The sequence below is a fragment of the Amborella trichopoda genome, chromosome 13 (assembly GCF_054954075.1).
Source record: "Amborella trichopoda isolate Santa Cruz 75 chromosome 13, AtrichopodaSantaCruz75HAP2 v2.0, whole genome shotgun sequence".
In the NCBI taxonomy this organism is placed as follows: Eukaryota; Viridiplantae; Streptophyta; class Magnoliopsida; order Amborellales; family Amborellaceae; genus Amborella; species Amborella trichopoda.
The window spans coordinates 3,620,238-3,641,180 of record NC_142348.1 but is presented as its reverse complement, the minus strand read 5'-3'; the positions used below and the strand labels follow the sequence as shown (position 1 = coordinate 3,641,180).

The following is a 20,943-nucleotide window of genomic DNA, read 5'->3' as shown; positions in this document are numbered from 1 at the left end:
CTATAAACCATAGAACACAAAAGTTACCATTTGCATGATGCCTTAATCAAGATGATCAACATAAATGAACAAGAAGAGTCAACTTTGAGGGAAAAAAGAACTTGAAGAGGAAAATAAGATCAGAGTAGACAAGATCAAATCCGAAAAAACCCGCATCATATAACCAAGTTACATTGTCAAAAAAATACACAATTTCGAACATGATGACTTCCTCATAATTGAAAAGACAAATCTAACATTTGTTTCAAATACACATATCCAAGAAAAAAAAAAGTCATTTTCTCTGCCTCAATGCCTTTATTGGCCAACGAAGAACACTCTTTTCCCTCACATCAGGTTCCTTGTAGGCATTCTTATCTCTTCGTGACCGCAAATTCCATCTTGATTCCTCTTGCAACGCTGGGGCTTGAAAGTGATCAAATTTTTTTCTTTGTTCTTCTCTCATCATCCTCTTCTCCATCATCATCATGTTCTGCCTCATCATCCTCTTCTCCATCATCATCCTGTTCTGCCTCATCATCATCTTCTCCATCATCATCCTCTTCTCTGTCTTCATCATCTTCTTCTTCATAATCATCCTCTTCTTCTCTTTCACTTTCACTTTGCACATCTCCACATATAGTCTGCGCAGTCTCCTTGGCACCTGTCTCTACAGAATGTTTTTCAATAGCAAATCATGAGCCGCCTATACTTAACCCATGGATTCCCCAGCTAATACTTTATTATTAACTGCAGCTTGTAGCAACTCTATATAGGTATGTTGATGTAAGTAGAGAATGAAAAAAAAACAAAATTAACCATTATACATATTTTCATAAGTTTAAGATATAGTAAGACGATAAAATAAGAATAAACATATAATCAATAACATACCAATTGGCTTGTTGAGGGTTGTACATGGGATTTGCCTGCAGAAATTCATATATGATATTGCGACTGCGACGAAGAGCAAAATGGGGTTTCTCTTCCTTGCGTAAACATGTTCTTGCATTGCTAATTCTATTTCCATAATTGACATAAAAAAATAGCCACAAGTAGTATATCCAATTAAAAAAGAGATAGAACAGTTGCATATCTAATAAATGAATCTCAAATATATGTGCATATCCAATATATGTACATATCCAAAATATGTGCATATTCAAAAGTTTAATTTCCACTACAATATGGTGGATTGTCACGCAATTAAGAATTATATGGTGAGCAAACCTCAATATTTTAAATATTGATATGTCGGGTCCTACTACTTAGTATAAGTAAGAAGAAGAAATTAGTAAAAAGCAATGAGACAGATTTGGATATAGAAAACTTAAAAAAGAAAATAAATTGGAGCTAAGTGTTTCTTTAAGAACTTCACATTATCAATGCATTGACATTTTTTAAAGATTCATCCATCCATAACTACTGGAGAGTGAAAGTCTGTTAGCAATTCAACCATGTGTTTCCACTAGATATCCAACCATGAGCTTCTTGAATTTTATAGTTAACACAAAAGGGGATGGTTCAAATATATGTGCATATCCAATATATTGCATATCCAATAAATGAATTTCAGATATATATGGATATCCAATATATGTGCATATCCAATATAAGAAGTCAAATAGTATACATAAACACTTGAGAAAGAAATGAGTCATACTCATGAGAAAAGCGAAAACACAAATCAGTAGCATATCCAATAAAAAAGAGAGAGAAAAGTGGTATATCCAATGTATGTACTGGTAAAAATATATGTACTGATAAAATTTCTCACAAGTGGGTGCTACAATTTAAAAAGACAGAACAAAGAAGATAACTAAAAACAATGCCTTCAAGTGGGTGCTTTACAAGTTGTCATGTTGTGACCAGTTCTTTTGCAACTTCTACAGTGAATATGTTGCACTAGTACTTCCTGTGACTCGATGTACTTCTTTTTAGGTCGACTAGGGGGCCGTCTTGAGTGAGGTGGAAGTACTATTATTCTATCTGGAGAAAGTTGTCTACGCATATGCCTAGATAGATCGATCAAGGTAATTGGCACGATAGGAGAGGAATATGTTTCATGAAACTTTTCAACCGTGAAATAGTCTTCACAATAGTCAACGAGATTATGTTTACAGGACAAGCCTGTTACTTGCCAACCCCACCATTCATATTCTCGTGCAATTATATCTACCTTATAATTCATGCGATCACCCCTTGCTTCAAACACTGTTCCATTTGATACAATGACGTGAACTGAAAGGGATTGCTTTATGATCTTTTTTAGTTTGTTTTGCGCGTGCGAGGTAAGTGTTGTACTCCTTGTTTTAGCTTCTAAGCTTCGGATGACCATTAGTTTCATGATTTGTCTACTAATCAAGTCAACAAACTGAAGATTTGGCATGTCTCGTGCTTCTAGAATTCACTTGTTATATGACTCAGCCATATTGGTTATTACTTGATTATATCATTTACCCCTGAAGAGTGATGTGGCCCAACGGTCTGGCGATGCTTCCATGAACCACTTGAATGCGTTTTCAGAAATTCACCTAATTTCATTCATCTTCTCAAAATACTCTTGTGGCCTGTATGCTCTACATGCTGCTACAAAATATTTAACAGCTGCCTTCTTAATATCATTATATATGTCTTTTGCTTCATTCTTGAAACTCTCCGCTAAATGGCACTCACAGAAGACATGATGGGCATTCTCAAAAACTTGACAAACAATATCGACTAGACCGGGGTGTCTATCAGACAAAAAAGTAATTTCACGATATGTCCCAATAACAATCTTTATAAATTCCATAAACCATACCCAGTTGTCGGTACTTTCGGCATCCACAATAGCGAATGCAACATGAAACATTTGTTCTTCTCCATCGAGTGATTTGGCAGCAAGTAAAGTTCCAAGGTATCGTTCCTTCAATGATGTCCTATCGAGAAATATAAGTGGACGACATCCACTTTTGAAGCCATGTATTGAGCTATAAAAGCTTCATTCGATGAAATATGTCATCTTGTCATACTTGTCCCGTCGCATAACTATCAGGATTCGTTTCAATCACACGATTTACATATACAGGTAACTTGTTGTATTCCTCCTCTTATGAACCATGTATGTCTTTGATGGCTGTTTCTTTCCCTCGTCAAGCCCTGCAGTAGGGTATTTGTAGAACATATTCTCGAAACAATCATTCATGATTTATTTAGCTTTGTAATGCACAGTATCACTTAATTTATTTTGATTAAAGATGCAATACATTTTTGTGACGCTCTTCTTTTTACATCATCATTTGTCCCAATATTACATGAATGTTCTCTTTTCCATGTTTTGATGCTAAAACTTTTCGTCATGCTTAATTTCGAAGCATATATTTCTCATTTGCATCCATCACCCTTGCATTTTGCCCCTATGCAGTATCACTCATTTTTAACAAGATGGTATGTGAAATGGTGGGCTATAGCAAACTTGCTAAGGGCTTCTCAGAAGTCATCCAGAGACTTAAATTGTTGCCCTATATCGGCAAGTGCATCCTCCCATGAATTAAGCAACCGTGGTGCTTTACTTTGTTCAGAACTAGAGAGCAACAAATTAGATCTAAGGGGGGTCTGACCACTTCGAATGCCCTATTATTAAGTGAAGTACTTCTACCCTTTTGTTCACTCCCATCAAATACATACAGAATAGATTATTCTCTCTTTCATGTACATTCAACAACCTCTCAATATCATCGTCAATGAATACATTCACAAAAATTCTTCTATTTCCCAAGACAAAATACCTCAATGATACCAACTGTATATCTAGCGAGAAATGCTCTCCTACGTATTTTCGCATGTCATCTAACCTAGTTCTACTTTCAATCATAAATGTACATGCATCACCACCAATATAATCCAAATTCCCATCAACATTTGATTGGACTTCTCCACAAAAAATACAATAAAGTAATCTGCTATCGCACATTTTCTTTTGTCCTGTACAAGATTTGTAATAATTTACACCCCACAATTAAACAAACCCAATGATTATCTGAATACAAAACTAATGACTTTATGGATATAAGCATAAAGTAAGGTCATAAGTATTTTGTTATTCAGAGGGCAATTCCTAGATTATGCAGTTAAAATTACAAGTTCACATACCTCTGATAAAATAACTATAACTTTCAAAATATAAAGAATTTTATCATGAGATTTGGTTCTTTGAAAGCTAGACACATGATCTTATTGTGTACTTTCTCTTTTCAAATAGTTATCATTTGCAAGTATCTTCAATCACAAATAAGAGTGGTATCAACAACTATCAAATTAATGAACAGGGTTCTCAGGTATAAATGATGAAGATGTGAGTGAAAATGTCAATGACAAGGTCAAGTATTTTCTCAAAAGAAAAATATTATTGAGGAGAATTGTCAGCTACATATTAAGGGGTAGCATAGAGTCTTTAGTAAAAATTATCATCTCAAAATGTAACTTTAATTGAGGTGAGGGGTTTTGTTAGGGTGGGTCAAGCGTTACTTCAAAGTAAGACATTTCTAGTTCATATTGTTTCATTTAAAGGTAATTTTACTCATAAACTGATAGGAACCACAAGGTGTTTGATAAATCCTCCAAATTGGGTACAAGTTCACCTACCCAAATAGTACATATTCGTGCAAATTCTAACCTGCATCCAAATGCCTCTAATAGCCCAAAGCACGAAATCCACTCCAAAATGGAGTCTCAAGCAAAAATACACGCTATAGTTTATGAATTCATACGAGGTAACTCAAACAAATCAAAATAGATAATCTACATGTAAATGACCTCACTGCATAATAAGAGGATCACCTCAGAAAAATATAAAAAACTCATAATTTTAAGCTAGAGAAAAATATGCAAAGAAACCTAAAGAAAATACTACGGTAAAACAAATTAAAACTTTAAATTAAGTATAAATAATTAATAAGAAAAACTTAAATATATCTTAAACCATAAGCATTCATTGTCAATGACAAATCAAATACAACAAAAACAATGACCCAACAATACATTTGTTGAAATTTATTAAATAAATCTTCTCTAATTTATATGAAATAAAAATAAATAAAGATTTACCTTAGATGTCGTTGATTTGGCGTAAAAATCGAGCTCGGGCTATCTGGTAGGGCGGATTGGGGTAAAAATCAAGCTCAGGCTATCAGGTGGGGCTGATTTAGGGTAAAAATGGGGCCATCGGGTGGGGTAAATTTGGGGTAAAAATAGGGCTATCGGGGGGGGCTGATTTGGGGTAAAAATGGGGCTATTGGGTGGGGCTGATTTGGGGTAAAAATGGGGCTATTGGCTGGGGCTGATTTAAGGTAAAAATGGGTCGGGCTGATTTGGGTAAAATGGCGATATTGGGTGGGGTTGTGCCATGAAAGAGTGCGTGAGGAGGGAGCTCAGTCGTGAGAGAGAACGTGGGAGGGAGTCGCGCTAATGAGAGCCGTGAGAGAATGCGTGGGGGAGGGAGCTTGCACCGTCATGAGAGAGGGCGTGGGGGAGGGAGCTCGCACCGTGAGAGAGAGCAAGAGACAGGGCCTGTGAGAGAGGGCGTGGGGAGGGAGCGTGGGGGAGGGCGTGGGGAGGGACCTCACACAGAGAGAGAAACAGGGCCGTGAGGTAAAAAGATAAATTAAAAAAAAAAAAGGTAAGAAAGAGAGAGGGATAAAAGCTTGAGAGGGCAATCTGGATTTTTTTTACTGTTTTTGGGGTTGGGGGGGGGGGGGGGGGGGGGGGGGGGATTTGCGAAGAAAATATATTAATAGAAAAAAGGTGAGCGAATCAAATTTGGTGGGGGTAAGTTGAGTAGATTGGGCAACGTGGGGCTTTTTTTTTTATAATTTTTTCTTCTTGTTTTTTAGGGTAAAATTACAAATAACCCCAAGACCACATTTTCTATGCAAGTTAACTCAATTTAACTTTTTCTCTCACTTTTTTCCCCAAAACAAACTTTTCATGTAAATGCTCTCAAGGGAAAAAGTTAATTTGTTTAGACAGAAATGCCCTTACTGTACACAAAAATCATTTTGGTTAGATTTGAAGTTGACTTTTGGACCCAATAGCACATTGTCGGAGCGCACAAGTGTCAAACTACCCTGAGACAACTATCGGACAGAAACTGAGTACTGTTGGACAGCCCTTTACATAGTACCGGAGCTCTAGAATCCAAAAATATCTATTGCCCGACCGCCCTTTGTAACTGTCGGACAGCACTTTACACAGTGCCAGAACCCTACTGACAGACCGCACTTTACACAGTCCTGGAGCCCTACTGCCGGACCACACTTTACACAGTGTCGGAGCACTACTACCAGACCACACTTACACAGTGCCGGAGCCCGTGGGATAGAGGAGAGAGAGGCATGGGTAACGTAAAAGTAAGGGATGGTAGTTTAGGCATTTTTTTATTTTTTATTTGGTTGGGGGGTATTTGCATAGAAATTATATTTTCGGGAAAAAATGAGAGAAAATGTTACGTTGGGGTAAGTTTCATAGAAAGTGTAGCCTTGGGTTTTTGTAATTTTCTCTTCTTTTTTTTTTTTGCTAGTATTAAAAAATGTAAAAGTTTATATAAGATGGACCCGGTTTCTATGCAGCCAAGCTCGCATATGTAAAAATAGGGACTTTTTAATAAATCTATTTTTGAGATAGATTTTAAGGCTTAATTTTTAAAGACATGTAATCTTTAACATGGAGATCATGAATGTGAATAAATAACTAATAATAATAATTCTAATGAGAAAATATTTACTTGTATCCATCTTTAAGATGGATGCTTTACACTTTCTGGACCGCATATATAGAAATGCGGTCCAGCCGCATGAAATAATTTTCCATATAAGATTGACACATTTTTAGTTGTTTATTTTTGGGCAGTTATCAAAAATGAAAAAATTTATGTACGATTGACACATTACAGTGTAGAGTTAAGTATTTAAGATGCACCACTAAATTTTTTATAAAGAAGTTTGTTTTAATATGGGTGCAGTTTGTATAAGGGTGAGGCTCTAAACAATTAAAATAAAGCGCACTTTCAAATAGTGTTGAGGAATGTGGTTTCGGTACTGGAAATCTTTGTGATAGCTTTAAAATTTATTTTCATCTCTTATTATAAAATTTAAAGCTTCAAAAATAATGTAGATCTAGTAGATCTATGAAAATATTGAAAATTGACAATCCAAAAATGTATTACAAGATGCACTATTTCCAAAACTTGAAATCTATTTTTTCTCATGTCCATGCATCAAGGTCGAAACGATCAATTTGAGGATTTTTGGGTATCAAAACTACCTCTTCTAGTGAAATTTTTGAGGTGTGCCTTAATTTGATTGTTTAGAGCCTAGCACTTATATAAACGTTTTTGGAAAAATTATGTAATTGATGATCTCGATATTGAGATATATAGATATGAAGAAAAAAAGAGATATCCAGTCCTAAAAAATAGTACATCTTGCAACATTATCTGGACTGTCTATTTTTATGATTTTTGTTTATAGATCTGAACTATATAAAATAGATATTACATATAAAATAGATTCTCACACTATCCTAAGAATTTTTTACACCAAAATTACATCTCATGACAATGTTTGGAGGTACATATAAATTTTATTGTTCAAGATTGCAACCTTATGTAAACCGCACCCAAACAAATCTATTTTTTCCTAATAAAATTATAAAGACCTAAATTCTTTGAAAACTAAGTCCATACCCATTCTTCAACTTCTTATAAATTTTTACTGAAAATGTTCTTCATGGTTTTATTAGAACCGTGATGGTCCAATGCCCATGCTTCAAGTTCTTTTATAGACCATCACAATACTAATAGTGCCGTGATGGTTCAATGTTCTTTTCTACACCATTGTGGAACTAGTATTGTGATGGTTCCTATAATGGTTTATAAAATAGGGCATTGAACCATCACAATACTATTAGTACATGGTGCAAAAGGGCGTTGAAGAACTCACCAAAAATCCTAGATTTTGATGGGCGATGTCGTTAGACTATATTAGACAGCCCAAGGATTTTTTAAAAAGATTGAGAACAAGTTTTATTGGTATGATTACTCATGGACACAAAATCCCACCTTATGGAGAGGAGATGGGAGGAGGTAGTTCTCCAACATCTAGCTTCCCTTCCTAGAATCTCTAAGAGGTGGCCCTCCAAATATTTTTAAAGATAAATAATAAATAATATATAATATTTTTTAAAAAATATCAAATAAGGTCATCATCATCATCATCATCACCAGAGCCTTTTTCCAACTTATTCGGATTAGTTACATGAATCTTAGTCCGTCATTTTGCTCTATTAAGGGATGTTACTTCAGTGAGGCTATAAGTACCTATCTATTTTCTCACGACTTCGGATCATGTCCTTTTGGACCTACGTGTTGCCTTTTTTTAGACTTCCATATGAACTAACTCGCATCTCTTTTTACACTAGAGCCACACCATAAGTTGGGTTTAAATTTTATAGTTAGGGTAAAAATAGATTTTCTAAAATTGCATATTCTCTAAGATTTAGAATTTCTGATACTAAAATTGCATATTCGGTAAGATTTAGAGGTGCACCTTAATTTAATTATTTAAACTAGGACCCTCAAGATATACCTCCCAATGATAAAACGATACCTTAGTAATTCATTTTGAATTTGTTTCACTCGGGGTTAATATTTAGCAATAGATAAGATAGAAAAAGAAAATAGGAGGAAAAGGATTTTTAGAAAGTATTTATATAAGTCCATGGCGTTGTCCTGCCTTTTATGTTGAAAAAGCCTTTGAAAAATAAAGAGGAGTACCAAGACTTGTTATTAACTACAAGCCCTTAAATAAAGCTTTAAGATGGATTAGATATCCAATCCCTAATAAGAGGGATTTGCTTAATCGTCTATATGAAGCACAAAAATTTTCTAAATTTGATATGAAGTCTGAATTTTGGCAAATTCAAATTGCTGAAAACGATAGATATAAAACTGCTCTGATACCATATTAAGAGCACGTCAAGCGGAATCAAAACAACATAAAATGAAACAAATAAATAAGGATTTAAGACAAAGTACAAGTTACGATCTTGAAATAAAATACTTACATAAGAGCAGATAAAACTTTTCTTAGCATACCAGCACACTCTAAAACTTTTACAATCTTTTGGAGAGAGAGAGAGAGAAAGAAAGGATAGAGAGCGTAGAGGGAAGAAAGTCAAGCAAACTCAAGTAAACTCTTAGATATCCCCTTTCTAAGGAGGGTCCTCCTTTTATAACCTCGGACTTCAGATTTCATATATTCCAGTTTTCTTGAACGCGAATGTCGGTCCATTGATATCTTGCCACACAGAAAGGCGATGGGTAGTGGATGTCGGTGGTGCTTGCCACGTGGAAAGGTAAGGATTAGTTACTACCACGCAGAAAGGCGAAGGGTAGTGGATGTCGGTGGTGTTTGCCACGTGGAAAGGTAAGGAATAGTGACAGATGGTCTTTTAAATTTTGTTGACAAGAAAAAGTATTTGGCCACGTGTCTTAGGGTAATGGAGACGTACCGGCCTTTGAATTAATTGAGTGATGTAAGGACTCCAACACTATCATCTTCATTTTGGTGTCTTTCATCTTCGTCATTATCGAACATAGATAGCAGTTTCCTTTTAAGCTCTTCTTTTGACAATTTAGGATTTTCAGATTGTAGAACCCTTAAGTATGAGGTTGTTCCAGTAGGTTGACCAAGTCTTGGTGTATTAACCTTAATTTTTATAATTTTGATAGTTTCGGGAACTAAGTCTTTGATATCAAAATTGTACCACCATTTTATTTGTACATTTCTTTCAAGATGGGGGACATAGTCCCAATTTTCACCATCTTCTGTAACATAATAGGTCCACCTGAGTATCCATGGGATTTCATATAAGGTGGTAAAATGGATTAATATTTCACGTCTCGACCAATTTCTATTAGCTGTCTAGAATTTAGACAAGGAACATTGTAATGGTTGAGGATAAATGTTTGGGGTTGGACCCCAGTACAAGATCCATTTTTTAAACCATGAAGGAATTTCTTGGAGGGCTTCATTAAACCTGAACATGATAAACCAGTTATGGGTGCTCTGCTTATTTTGAAGTAATAGAGAGTTTTCCCATACCTCAATATAATCGTAATAATTGTAACTCTTAATTTTAGAGTAATTTTGTCTAAAATATCGCTGTTTAAGGAGGTCAAATCCCCAGTCTTTGTAGGCCAGAATTTTCTTTATTCTAAATTTAGAATAAGCAACCATGTCATGTCCTTTGTATTTTCGGCCAATCTCTACTAATCCTGTTTCTTTTAGGATCGTTTCATAAAAAATTTGTGGTTTAAACTCATCTCTTGGATGCATATGATTCACTAGGTAAATTTTTGTGATTTCATCTTGATAAAGATGAAGATGGATACTAGCAATTGGCATAATAGGAAGATACGATTTTTCCCAATATTCTGAATTTCCAGTAGATTGTATTAAGTCTTCAGAGGTACTAAGATTATTTTCTTTAGGGTTGACCTGTCTTGAGGTCTTGCCTAGAGTATGTATCTTTCCCTTGGACTCCCTGTAAGAATTCGGGCGTTAAAAAATCAGGTAGAGAGTTAGTATTTCCTGCTATGTATTGAATATCAAAGTCGAAGGTAGCTAATATGATATGTCATTTTGCAAATATTTGTTTTGAGACTAAGATTTTAACATCCATTTCAATAACATATTTGGCTGCTTTGCAGTCTGTTATGATTAAGAACTTTTGGTTAAAAATATCATCTTCAAATTTTAAACACAACAAACAATAAAGAGGATTTCCCTTTTTATTGTAGAATAATTTTTTTGAGTGTCATTCCACTTTTTAGACATAAATCTGACTAATTGATCATTTTTTTAATCAGGTATTTTTTGTTTTAAAATACCTCCAAAATCAATTTCAGATGCATCAGTCTCTATAATCTTGAAAGCTTTAAGATGTGGAATTGTAAGGCATGGTAATTCTTTCGCCTTTAATTTTATTTTTTGAACTGCTAAAGTATGTTCTTTCCCCCATTCTGGGAAATTCTTTTTTAAACGATCATAGAGTATAGCACAGTCTTTTGCAAGATATTTGTAAAAGTCGGAAATATAATTAAGACTTCCCAGAAATCTTTGTAATTGGGTTCTATCTATTATTTCATCAGGAAAATGTTATGTTATAACAAAACTTATTGCCCTATCGATAGGAATAATAGAATGGTTATGGATATTGTGACCTAAAAATGGAATTTTTGTTTGGAATAATTGAATTTTCTTTCCAGACAAAACTAAGCATGCATTTTTAGTTGCCTGCAAAAAGATTGTAAGATGCTTCAAATGTTGTTCTATAGAATCAGAATAAACTAACACGTCATCAATATAGACCATCATAAATTGGGTAAATGGTGTAATATATCATTCATGATGTGTTGGAATTCAAAGGGAGTATTTTTTTAATCCAAATGGCATTACGTTCCATTCATAATACCCGAATGGTACAGTAAAAGCAGTTTTATATCTATATTTTTCAGCAATTTGAATTTGCCAAAATCCAGACTTCATATCAAATTTAAAAAATATGTGTGCTTCATAGAGACGGCTAAGCAAATCCCTCTCATTAGCGATTGGATATCTAATCCATCTTAAAGCTTTATTTAAGGGCTTGTAGTTAATAATAAGTCTTGGTAGTCCTCTTTCCTTTTCAAAGGCTTTTCAACATAAAAGGCAGGACAACTCCAGGGTGAATAAGAATTTCGAATTAACTTTTTATCAAGAAGGTTATGGATTTCCTTTTTACAAATTTTCAGAAGACGACTACTCATTTGAATGGGCCTAGATTTGGTAGGGATGAATTTTTCATTAAAATCAGGCTCATAAGGTAATTCTACGATATGTTTCTTTCTTTCCTAAAAGGCATTTGGGATATCAGCACAAATTTTCTTTTCAAGTTTATTTCTAAACTGCACAATTTTCTCTTGGATCGAGGGGTTATTAATCTTTTCATATATTGTATGGTTATAATCTCTTGTTTAAGCGTATTGAGTAAATATTCTTTATTCTTTCTTAAGACCATAACATGATTGATTTCTTTTAATTTTGGTTTATCAATAAATTCAAACTTGACTTTATAACCTTGGATCTCAGATTCTATTATTGAAGAGTCTAAAGACTTTATAGGATAAAGGAGACTCAGGAAAGGAGTTCCTAAAATTATTTCTTGAGCTAAACCTCTTACCATAATGAATGGCATTAGGAAGCAAGCTCTGTTGTTACAAACAACAGCTTCAAAAAGTGATAACTCTATTTATCATATTAATATAATTTAGTTGGCTAAGATCAATTTTCTCAGTTGCGTTAACAGCCTTATCTTCAACCTGGTTTTCTATATTCTCAAATTCATTTATTAGATTCTCAAGTGATGGTGGATTTTCTAAGCCAGAAGTTTCAAGTATAGTTACTCATTATTAAGAGCTTGTATTTCTTCCTTTAAATTTCTTATTTCAAACCTTAGTTCGGAAATAGTAGTCTCATGCTCAGAGAATACTTGTTTTTTATTAACTCTATCAATTATTTGTTTGAGATCTTAGGTAGGCTTAAAGACTTGACCTTCAATCTTTTCTTTAGCAAGGTATTTAACAAGAGCATCCCTTTTTTCTAGTGGGTCAATAATTTTATCAATTATATCTAATATCAAATTTATTCCTCAGAAAGCACATTGAGAGTAAGACCTTGCATATTTAATAAAGCTTTGTAATGATTACATTGACAGTCCTCTTCAGCCTCACTAGAATCAGAAGTTTCAGTGTTGATATAAAAAACTTCATCTTCTGAATCTGTCTCATAAATAGGTAAATCTTCATCAGAAGAGTCCCCTATAAGGAGGATTTGCACTAATTGTCTTTTGAGTCCTTTATCAGAAATTTCATTATTTTTTTGTCTCGTTCTACATCTGTTTGCATAATGCCCATTATGTCCACACTTCTTACAATGGGTATTTTTCTCTTTGGTTTCTTTTTTTTGGGTTCAAAATCTTCCTTATTTGATTTAAACACCTTCTATTTTGTTTTCTATAATAGTTTATGTTTTTGTTATACTCACCTTTTTTGGAGTCATTCTTATATTTTTTAGAATGAGTTTTTTCAAGAAAGGGATAATAACCAAATTGTTCACAAAAGTCTCTCATTTCTTTTTTGCCAGTGATCTTTTGTTTTTCAAGTTGTTTCTTAAGCTTGAGGTCAGTACAAAGTTCTAAACCAGTGGTGCAAATTTCATTATCAAGCTGGCCTAGAGTATAATTTTGATAAGGGATTTCTTTCCCCCCATTAGCATTTTTGAGCTTTTTCTCTGAATAGAGCTGGGAGTCCAATCAAGAATTGAGACTTCCAATGTATATCTCTAACATCAATTATAGTAAGTAACTAAGTATGAAAAACATCTTTGTACCATCTATAATGAGAGAGATCAGGACATTTGATATTTTCTAAAAGTTCTCTGGTTCTTTCATTCCAGACAGAAGTATATCCTATGAATTGTAGAGCAATAATATAAATTAGTGTATTGACACAATCGTCATCCTGAGAAGGTATTTCTTGTTTGACACCCTGATTATAGATGGTGGTAAGGGTCTGTTTTTTAGCACTTAGAACAATATTTCTCTCATCATCTCTTAGGTAAAGGTCCACCATCCTTTTAGTTACCATGTAAACCCATTGATTATGGATCTTGCAAAGTCGGGGTCTCTATTTCCATGGTTAGCGGATGCTTAAGCATACATAATCATATGCTTGATTAAGTTCATCTTTTGATATTCTGACAGAGCATCAATATTCCATTCAACTATAGATCTTCCATCATATTGGATAGCATTTGAAAAAATATCTTCTTCATATTGAAGATGGACAGGAGAAGGCCGAGGATAATACATTTTTGAGGTAGCAGTTGGCCTCGTCTTTATTCCATAGTTTATCCTATTAATCTGATCAGGTTGATCAGGGTTTCTAAACATTTCCTCAAGTTTAAGGATATCTTCATTGCTAATATCTTCAAGCATGTTTGCAGCTGGATCTTTATCTTTACTTTTGTCATCACTTATTTTAAGAGTAACACGTCTGTTAACTAATTCATCAAAGAATTCATTTTCCTCTTTGAGGGTTGGTCAAAGTATAAAAGTTTTATTAGAAAGAGGAATAACAGGTTTAAATAGGACGGGTTTACGTTTCTTCTATTCTTGTGGTTTGTTGGCCTATACTTTGTAGAAATAGGTTAATATAATTATTTTGTTCAATTAGATGATTAAGACTTTCTAAATCTGCGGGTCTTTGTAACATCCTCTCATCTTTAGGGGTATAGGTCAACCCTAGATTTAGGTAAATTAACAGCTGCTTCAGGAGGATAGATACTTTCTTGATCTCCATTAGGAGTTCTATAAGTTTTATATATTTTTGTAAGGATGTCAATAGTTGCAAGATCCCTAGGCAGCCTCCAAGAATATCCTTTAATTCTGAATCATCTAGGATGGCTGAACCTCCTAAAATTTGTTTCTCTTCTGTACCACAAACAGAAGCTGAAAAAAGAAAATAATAATAATAATAATAAGGATATGTTCATAGAATGGCTTGGTCAGCTTAAAAATCAACAAATTGTCCAACGTACCTATAAGGTAGAAAACCCTTCAACACAGAATGATAACGATTCTGATGGCTCCCAAGGACCAACTTTTTCTGACATGTGATACAGTTCTAATATCCCTGAAGGGTATATTAATATGCTTGAAGTTGAAAAATTCGAAATCAACTACAAACTCTTAAGGCAAGATTTTTACTATGAAGAAAATAGGGAAATAAGAGAATAGTTTCTTAAACATAGCAAACCCCTTAAGAAATTCCTTGACGACGAATATATCAAGACAATGATAAAGAACAAAACTAATATAAGGTTCTTTACCTGGTTGAAATATTATATGGACTCAAAAGGTAAAAAATTCCTGATAACTATCTAAGTCCATGGCTTATGATACTTGTAAAGCACTTACAATTGTGTGAAAGCTTACTTACCACGTTGTGGTTTTGATTTCCACTGACACCACCCATTAACAACTTCAAAAAACTAACTCCTATCTATTTGAAAAAATGGATGGAGGTTTGTTTTAACCGTTGAATTACCCAAAAAGAAAATGTACGAAAGCTTTTGTATTGGAAATTCACTGGCTCATTTAGTTGTGTCAATCATCGGGAGGTAGTAGACATGTGGGAAGATGGATCAGGCCTTCTAATTGGTTATGTCAATTTGAACTTTGATGGCAGATCTTTTGGAAATACTAGACCAGCGGGTTTTTGGGGGTGTTTTAGGGATTCTGAAGGGTCTGGTCTTTATTGCTATTAGGGGGCATGTGTTGCTACTGCAAATTTTGCAGAGTTAAGTGTGGTGCTCTTTAGTCTTAAAGTGTTGAAGGATAAATTTCGAGGTTTATAGTGTGCGGTAGAGGGGGATTCACTTAATGTGATTCACTGATGCAGGAGAGTTTGGAGACCTTTTTATAGTCACCGAGACATCTTTGTCTGTAGGTGATAGATTTGATGAGTGGCTTGCAAGTAGAATTTCAGCATGTTTATAGGGAAGCCAATGATGTGATTGATCGTTTAGCAAAGTTTGGTGTCGATGGGGTGCATGATGTAATTCGGGACTCTTTACCATTGTAATTCTCTATGTTTTTTTCCATCATCAATGAAAACCTATGATATTGTCAAAAAAAAAAAAAAGAGAACTAAATTGATCATCTCCATCTCAATAATTATAAATTACAAAAAAAAGAAATCTCTAAGCTCTAAAAATAGCATTGTTGTAACATATTTTTAATTCTTTTAAAAAAATAGCAAATGTCGTAACATATTTTTAAAATATTTTTAAATCCACCAAAACTCATGGTCGACAGAGCAATAGATTTGTGAACCAAGGTTTTTTGACTTCTGAGAGCCATAAATATCATAAGAATAATGATCCTATAGGACCTTCCCCCACCCATGTATGTAGGACCTTAAAGAATCGCCATTAAAGTTGGCACAGATCTTTAAAAAAGTTCACATGAGTGTGGGACTTGACTTTTCTATAGATCCGTGCTAAATTTAATGGTGATCTTTTGGGGTCCTACACACATGGGTGGGAGAGGGTCCTACAGGATCATTTCTCATACCATAAACGTGCTTCCATCCGGAAAAGAAAAAGTTAACTAAAGAGACAAAAATGGACGATAGTAGAGAGAATGTAATAACAATTGTGTTTTTTTTCTCTACTTTTTTATGTTTATCAGCTCTCTCTCTCCTCTCTCTACTTACTATATGATATTTCAAAGAGAAATGTCTCTTTCGTTTGGAGATTTGCATTTTAAGAGTATTATCCAGGAAGCTTCTTACCTTGCAAAAAATATGAAAAAATTAGGTTGGATTAAGGCCATGGAGTAAGCCCAGAGATTATGTGTGCCATAAGGAGCATATCATACATCCATTCAGGTAAAATCTTAATTACAATTCTTTTAATGTCACTATTTATAGCTGACTTCAAATAATTGGGAAAATATTTTGATGATGATGATGTAACCTCCTTGACACAAACCATTTTCTTTCTTTAAAAATAAAAAATAAAATAATTTCTCATGCACTCTATATATATATGGAAAACAATGACACCTCAGAAAATTATGTTAGACATTGTTACAAAGTTTTTCAAAGAGATACTTACATGTAAATTGCATATATGTTTATTAACTTTATGATAGAAGTAGTAAGGGCTAGGGAATTTTTCTTAGCAATTTGCACAATCTCAAGCTATGAGGCATGTGAGTTCATAAACATGAGCAAGAACAAACAAAATAAACACTAGCGACATCCCATACATCAACAACAATTTACACCACTTCCAATTTACACCATTTTCTTTCTTGGAATAGTAGCATTGATGAGCACATTTGGCATGAAAATTATTTTTATTACAAATGGCATTGATGCATGAAAGTTGTAAGTTCCTAGAGCTTATTTTCTTACGGTAAATGGATAATTAGTACTCCCATCCTTGTATAAGAAACTAGGGCTGAGAATTTTGGTGGTGATCCACCCAGATTTGGATCCAGATTCAAAAAGTATACATAGTATTCGGAATTAGATATGGATCCAATCAGATCCAAAATGTTTGGATCTAGATCTGGATTTGAAAACTATCCATAGGATATGGATATGGATCCGATCAGTTCCACAATCTGATCCAAAATGGGGGATTAGGTCTTTAAAAGTTAAAAATATTATATACATTATATATATATACACACACGAAAGAATCAAGACATGTACAACTTGGGTAAGAGATATCACCAAAGTATCAAATAAGAGATATTGTTCTTTGTGTGAGAGATACCAGAGCGGGGAGATTCAATGGAAACGCTTATTGAGGTGCGATAGTTTCTTAGAATTTCATCAATTATGGAGCCTTAAGACTGCTAGCTTAATAAGACTGCCAAGTTCCCATTAAAAATTTTCAAGCAAGATTACTAAACTTCTAAAATACGTGCAACTCCATTATTCTTCTAATAATACATTAAGAAAAAATACATATAAGGTTCCAACTAGAAGTAAGGTTATGATATTATACAATGTGAATTTAGTTGGATGGTATGGAATTGACATCGTTTTAAAAGATATGCCACTCATTACTATTATCTTTAACGACATATCAAATTGTACCGTCCAATTAAAATAGTTGATGTAGAATGTCATAACCTTACTGCTACAAGTAATATTGCTACTTTATGTTATTATCAATATCGACATTACAAGTATTTCTAAGCCTACATAATTTGAAACCCTTAGCCAGAACTTATCCTCTTCCCACATAATCTAAAAAATAAAGTGTATATTTCTATATAATTGTCCATTTTCTTTTTTTTAACAACCTTATACTTTCTTTTTTTTTCACGTTTTTTACAAAGTAGAAATTCTCTTTAATAGGTAGTTCCAAGTGAGATTTACTTGCATATCTTGGATTAATGCCAATTTTCAATTTTCAATTTTTATTTTATTTTATATTTTAAAGCAAAAGCGAGGTTGTTGCACTTTTTTTTAAGTACAAATATATATGTTTATATATAAAGCGAGAGGATGTCCTTTTATTTTATTGACACATTTCCTTTTCTTTTTTCAATTTTCCTGCTGATTCATCCTTTTTTGTTAGTTTGCCTTTGATATTTTGGAATTCCACTCTCTATATTAATTGCTATAATTAATCTACTCCCTCTATAATCATTTCCATATTTAATGTGGCCCCTCCTTTGAAACTCCTAACATTAATCTCCTACATTACTCTTTATTTCTCTCTACCTTTATATGTGGAGTCTCTACCACATTCTCTCTCTGCCCCATATTCTCTCTAATCCTTCTCCTTATCTCCCGTATTAATTGTCTAATATTATTTGCACATTAGTTATCCAATATCTGTTAAATATTATAAGAGATTCTATTAATTATCAAATACTAATTTCATGACATACACGTTATATACAAATTGTGTAATTGCTATATTTATATTTTGTATAATTTTATATTATTAAAATTTTATTATTCTTATTAGTATAAATTTGTTATATTATGGTAAATTTATTTTATAAATATGTTATCGCAATTATGAATTATTATATTAATATCATAAATAAACAATACTCACTACTATAATAAGCTTTAAAAAGATAAATAATATAGCAATTCGTCGTCATCATAATCCAAGGCTTATCCCAATTATTTGAGGTCGGCTTATTCAATATAAGATGTAGCAAAGTTTTACGTTAACTGCCTACTTAACGCAGACCATCTCCTTTACTCATATGAGTTATGGAAAAGTTTATAGTCCTCATATTTATTATACTAAAATGGATGAACAAAAAAACAAGACAACCAACAAATTACCTAAATCTATCATAAGAGAGATCTATAGGTTCCATGAAAGCATAAAAGGATAAATGGCAGAGGGTCATAGATGAAATAAAGCAAGAAAAAACACTATAGATATAGCAAGAGATGAGATTGACGTTAATCCCCAAAATTCTTATTAAAAAAATGCCAATAATTCACACCCGACTAACGAATCCATGAGAAATCAAAAAATGAATACAATTACATGACCATAGAAACAAATGGTAATAACAATGAAGGTTCTAATGCAATTATAAGAAAATAACTCTTGCATTGCTGCAAATGACAGCTGAAACATTCATTGTAGTAGGTAGGTGCACAATATTAAGCCTTCATTCTCATTCAGAGAATTAAAAAAAGAAGGAGAGAGCAGGATCGACAAACTTGTTGAATTTTGTAGAAAAGCTCTGATACCATGTTAGATTTTTTAGAAAGCTCTTATACTACTGTTGGTATCTTTAAAATATGCATGGGTGTTTCTACCTCTATTTGATTACTTTAAAAAAGTACGCACTCTTTTTAAAAACAAGGTTTCTCTTGGAGAGATTTAACTTCAAAACTTGAAGAGATAACTATGAATTTAAAAGCAAATTACACACACTTTCATTTCACATATGCTACACAGGTGCTACAATCTCATTACATTGTGCTTATTTATAGATCATTACAACAATTATCTAGCTTCCACAAACAACTACGTGCCCTAACTTTTCTTGATAACTCCCTACTACTAACTATAACTTCCTACTAAATAACTACCCACAAGATATATCTCATAACTACCCACAACGGATAGCTTCACACAGACCTCAACCCTCTCAATTTTGCACCACAACAGTTTGCATCACATTTTCTAACAAGAGTGACAATGTGAAATGTAATGGGTGGGCTAATGCTTGAACGGGGAGATAGTAGGGGTGGCAACGGGTTGGGTCGGGTCCAAGTCCCATCGGACTCGGACGCAGACCTAAACTCAATTGAACCTGACCCAAAAATTTTAAAATATATTTGTATTTGACTATATTTAAATATATTTCATATTTTGGGACATAAAAACTATTACGGGACCTAATCCAAGACTCGGACCTCACTAGACCCAACCCGCCAAGTCCAATTTTTAAACCCATATCCGTACCCTAATCGGGCCTACCCCTTGGGTCCCGGGTCCGTTCCGATCCATTGCCACCCATAGGAAATAGAGAGGGGTAAGGGGAAACAGAGAAACTACTAACGCAAGCATCAAGAGATAACATGACTCTATCGGGATCGCTTATGATAGCAACACAGTTCAAGAACACCATAACAACCCAAAAAACATCCATGAAAGTGCTATCAAGACCACTATTTTCTCAATCTAACCAGAGCTCAACTAGCAGATTAAGATTCCCTTGTACTCTTAGCAAGATGATGAGAACAAGAAGGCTTGGAATGAGAAACAGGAAGAGAATATGCTTAGAACTAGAGAGAGAGGACAGCAAAGCATGAATGCTGGTCTTTTGAGTGGTTAGAGAGAGACAAACTCAAACCACCCATAGATGGGCTTGGGCCATTGAGAATCTCAAAATTAATGCCTGCTGTTTATTATCACAGTAGAAGTCTAATTCTCCCAAGGATGGGTTGGCAATGGATCCGGACCCAACCCGGCCCAGGACCCAAACCGTTTCGGGTATGGGGTCCAAAAATGGTTCTTGGTGGGTGGGGTCCGGATCTATTATTTAAATTATATTAATATTTAAATAAATATAATTATATATTTTTAATTATAATATTTAAATAATGCATATATATATATATATATATATAACATAATATATATTTAAATACATAACTTTTTTATTTTTTTATCGGGTCCAAGTCTAAATCCGATCAAGTTCGGGTCCAATAACTTTGGGTCCAAACGGGTCTGAATACGGGCTGAACCCGAACCTGACCCGACCTGTTGCCATCCCTACCCAAGGATAAATATACGTATACTAGAAATTTCAAGT

At 33.8% G+C, this 20,943-nt stretch overlaps 1 long non-coding RNA gene across 1 annotated transcript; it reads right to left on the bottom strand.

Annotated features, from left to right (window-relative positions):
- Positions 1 to 136: 136 nt before the first annotated feature.
- LOC148778945 (uncharacterized) lies at positions 137 to 5,715 on the bottom strand. Its single transcript, XR_016048024.1, has 2 exons — positions 5,068 to 5,715; positions 137 to 649 (listed from the first exon to the last, which is right to left on the bottom strand). It is a non-coding gene; the product is annotated as an uncharacterized LOC148778945 (long non-coding RNA).
- Positions 5,716 to 20,943: the final 15,228 nt, after the last annotated feature.